Source organism: Hirundo rustica, chromosome 4, assembly GCF_015227805.2.
Source record: "Hirundo rustica isolate bHirRus1 chromosome 4, bHirRus1.pri.v3, whole genome shotgun sequence".
In the NCBI taxonomy this organism is placed as follows: Eukaryota; Metazoa; Chordata; class Aves; order Passeriformes; family Hirundinidae; genus Hirundo; species Hirundo rustica.
The window spans coordinates 47,484,144-47,488,689 of record NC_053453.1 but is presented as its reverse complement, the minus strand read 5'-3'; the positions used below and the strand labels follow the sequence as shown (position 1 = coordinate 47,488,689).

The 4,546-nt window shown below is 50.5% G+C and overlaps 1 long non-coding RNA gene across 1 annotated transcript; it reads left to right on the top strand.

The window, feature by feature from the left end:
• Window positions 1–1,816: 1,816 nt before the first annotated feature.
• LOC120751364 (uncharacterized) lies at window positions 1,817–3,316 on the top strand. The gene is made up of 3 exons (XR_005700413.2): window positions 1,817–1,989; window positions 2,470–2,577; window positions 3,080–3,316. It is a non-coding gene; the product is annotated as an uncharacterized LOC120751364 (long non-coding RNA).
• The last annotated feature ends 1,230 nt before the right edge of the window (window positions 3,317–4,546 follow it).

The following is a 4,546-nucleotide window of genomic DNA, read 5'->3' as shown; positions in this document are numbered from 1 at the left end:
CCAGCTCTTTTCCCCACAGCTCCAGCCAGGTTGTGTGGATGTCCAGCCCATGGGGGCAACTGGTCCTGCTGGGTTCTGCTGAACAGATCTTGAGCAAGTCTTTGCACTACCATAGACTGACATGCAGCACCTCAGCACAGGGCTGGTGGTATCCAGAGGACATGTCCTCTTCTAGCTGTCTTTGGCCATCAACAGTCCCCTGACGTCCTCTCCTTCACCTCTCGGAGCCCTGCTTGTCAGCAAGACCAGCTGTTTTCCTTTCTTTCCACCAGCCTCGCTCTGTAACTTTAGAAAGGTCATTCCCTCCTCCTTCAGCCACGGGGTTATCACAGCTCCTTGGAGAACAGCAGGAGGGATCTAGAAGGGGGAAAACCTACCTTCTACTGTGGAAACATGATACCCCAGCACCACCCTGTCCCTCAGAGTGAGAGCAAGAGACGGATGGTCTGGAGCAGGGATCTGCATAATTGTCCCATCTCCCACGGTGCTGTCGGCACGGGGACCAGTAGGGAAGAGGCAAGGTGAGGAGCTGTCTAAGAAAGGGGCTCTGACAGTCACAGGGAGAGTTGTCAAAACCAGCAGTGTTTTGTCCCAGAATGCTATAAACAATGCACCCCTCAAGTTGCAGTATTGGAAGAAGGCATGCAGGGAGTGGACACTGCCCAAGTGTTGCCAACTTGGCTCTGAATAAAGACCCTCAATTTAAGGATTCACCCATCAAAGAATTGTCTGGAGAGACCAGCAAGTGTGAGGTAACCCTTCACCTGGCATTGCAGATGCTGCTCTCGACAGCCCTCCTCAGGAAAGATGGAGCTGACCTGTAGCAGGTACAGAGCAGGCTTGTGAGTGGCCATTTTGAGTGTGGACCTTGTTTAATCTAAAACAGGAGAGTTTGAGAGGGGACAGCATCCATGCATCAAAAATATATGCTAGGGCAGAAGTCTAATTTGTTCTCTTAGAAACTCATCTGGATCATAAGTACATTTAAACTTAAAATTAGAAAGAAATTCCTAGCCTGCCGTGGTATAAACTTGTGTGACAGTCTGTCAGGCTGGAAGGTGGGCAGAAGAAGCCTAATTTGGTAAGAGACTCAGCAGGCTGGTAGTCACTGCATGGCAGGAGAGGAGAGAGCCCAGAATGAGCCATACACAGGTCTGAGACGAAGCTTACAATCATGTTCCCAAACTGGTCCCCAGAGAATTCAGTACAGAGCTGAAACAGCACTGTGTTGCATCCTCTGTAGGTTGGTTACATATCATTAATGTCGTCCTTCAGGGTCCTCCCAGATCTTTAAAGAGGCAAGAAAGAGGTCACCTCTTTTCCTTCTGGGTTTTTAGGAAATTAATTTCCTTCATTTCTGTAACACCTCTGGCCGCAGTAGCCACAGGGCTGGGAAGGCAGGGAGGAGAATAGGGTCACTCCTGCTGCTCTTAGTCAAGCTTTGCGTGTGCCGGTTTGCCTTGCTCACAGGTTCAGGACAAAGCCAGCTCTAGGGCTAGGGAACCATTTCCCTCGGGCTTGGTTGGTGTGCTGTGGCAACCTGGGGAGCTCGAGATGCTGTTCACCATGGCAGGCAATGACCTTCTGGGACTCCTTGGCTGCATTTTCCCTATTGCAGGGACTTGGGGAACACTAGAGAGACTTTTGCTCTCTGCCAGTCACTCCTGCTGCTGTTCACATTCTCAGGTTTCTGCGGATCTTGGCGACGGGAAAGGGAGAGGGTGCCTTTAGGCAGTCAGGACGTTCCCTGGATGGTCCCCCAATCTTGCTTCGGGCAGGCCCATAGGAGTCCAAAGTCTCAGCCCTACGCTTCTGCGTGGCACGGACCCAGCACTGTCACAAGACCCTCAGCCTTTGCGACCTGCTATTTTTGCCTGCCCGTCGTAGCCCTCAGTGCTGGGCCGCAGGGCACACCTGCCCTAACGCGGGAGCCTCGGCGAGGCCTGCGGGGAGTCAGTGCGGAGGACTTCGGAGAGCTGTCGGAGCCCGGTAGGTGCCGTAGCAGGAGGCTGAGGCTGCTACTTACCCTGCTCCGACCGAGCTCCATCTCCTCGGTGGGCCGGGATCCCCGGCGGCCGCCGGGCCCGGGGCGGGGAGGGAGCGGAAGGGGCGGTGCGCGCTGCGACAGCGCCACCTCGCGGCGCCGCGGGAGGGCGCGGCCCGGCCCGGCCCGGCCCGGCCGCCATTTGCGGCGCCGCCGGGGCCGTGAGGGGACGGCGGGCGCACCGTGCCCCCGCCCCCAGACCGCGTCACACCACGGGATGGGCGCTGCCGTACGACTGCCGTCTTAGGACGTGATGAAGCCAGCCTTTCCTTCAGGATAAAGATTTGGAACGGCAGCTTATCCCGGGCTGCAAGCAGCGCGCGGGAGCAGGACACCGGAGCAACCGTGGTTTGATGGACTGAGGCAGTATGCGAACTTAGAAGATGAGGTTATTTCTCAGATTATGTATTTTACACCCTATAAAGCTTTAGGAACAAATAAGCAATCGACAGAATGAAATGAATGTACCAGTAGACAACGAAGGGCTGAAGCAGCAGCTCCTCGGGAGGCACCCGCACCCTTCTCCAGCACAGGTGGGTTGAGCAGCACCGCGGCACAAGGTGCGGCCACAGCTCGAAGCCTGGGGCGGGGTGGGGGGAAGTACTGCCTCCTCACAGCCACCGTGGAACACGCACTTGGATCTGGCTCAAAGCCTTGCTGCTCCAGCCTTCAGCCGGGGAGGGGTGGGTGGTGGTGGTGCTGAGCTTATTCTTGCAAGCTGGAAATGCATTTTGGGAATAAAGTGTACAAGAGCCAGTTTTGATCATAAAAACTGTGATCAGGCACAGAGTGATAAGGTACATGAACTCACCTCTTGGAATATCTGGAATACTGCCAGCAGCTTTCCACTCTATCTGCCAAGGCAGCCTCTTTCACCTCCTCTCTTTTCCTTATGGGAGGAAGGCTAGTCCTATATTACTCTTTTGCAATTATTTCCCAGTGACACCCCACTCACCCAAGCACAAGTATATCATAGCTATACCATCAGCTTCAGGCTTTACTCCGTTATTGTCAGTTTGATCTCAATTTCCTCAGAAGCCTGAGACATTTTCTCAGTGGTCATGTCCAGCCAACAACCACAGCCAAGGTGTTTGGTGGATGCAGCTCTTGCGCGTTTCTCAGCCACAGCATTCCACTGCCGCTACAGAGTACTACAGACCCAACTGGAGACGGATCCTTTCTGCTCTTCTGTGGATCTGGTGTAGCCAGCAGGAGCAAAACTGAGTACCACTGTATCTAAAGTCCCAAGATCAGCAGGTCTTCCCAACACACAACAGGAAGGAGGCTGAGTAAGCAGTTGCCATTTTTCAGATCACTAATAGCTACATTTCCCAAAGGGAACTAGTAATATAAGGTGCAGAGTTAGTACATTTATAAACTCACTCCCCACCCACCCAAGAGAACATTCAAGATCCCTGAAAAGAAGGCAGCGTAACAAACATTAGTGCTGCTGCCAGCTGATATCCCAATAGGGAAAAAATGCCAAATACTCTCTGCTCTGTTAAGGCCATATAGGACCAGAAGGATGCATCCAGCACAGCTTTGCATCCAGTTTTCTAGGGCAAATCCTTGGCTTGGCCATGAGAAGTCCTTGGTCTTTGGTATGTGGTAAGAGGTCAGGCCCCTCCCTCTAAAGAGGTTTTTTGCTTTCATAAACAAAATGCCTGGGTAACTCATCCTGCCATGGCTCTGGAAGACAGCCAGAGATAAACAACCCACTGACACTTAGTTTGTTCTGTGCTACCACCCTCCATCACTAATCATACAAGATACCTTTTACAAAAGTGAAGATCCAACAGAGATCCTTACTGCAGTTTATCTAGAGGTTATACTGAAGCACCAATGATCTTGTCCACCTTGAAAGCATGTATGAGATGCAGTGAATATATAGAAAACAAATTTCTTACAGGTTGATCTTCAATTACCAGCTTTTGGAAAACAAAAATGAAAAAACCCAACCACCAATGGAATACAACAATGAACCAACCAAAACCCCCAACAAATCAATCAATCAACCAACTGAGGTTTAGTTAAAAAAAAAAATAATTTTTTTTGCAAGGTACAGAGAAAGCTGTCTTCTTTGACAAAAAACTTACTTATTCAGAACCTTACTTCTTCCCATGAAAGAAAGTAAAATTCTGATTACTTTGTGGATGTTCTCAACCCCAACGTAACAGACAAAGCACAGTCCAAGTGTTTGTGGATGACTTGTTCTCAGATTTCTTTGCCTACCTGAGTTCAACTAAGAATCACTGCAGGAAAAACACAAAACCTTCCAATGCTTTTGAAATCAGTTAATCCAGAAAATAAAAACTGGGAATGGTATACCTGTTACCAGCACACTTAGCACATGGGAAATGCATAGCAAGGATCTGCTCCCGATAGAGGATCAGCTGTTTTAGAGTCTACCAACTTCACTTCAAATTGCAGGTGTAATGCTGGCAGTGGAGCTGTACACCACACAATATGCTATCTAGAGAACAAAATTACTGGATCTCAGCA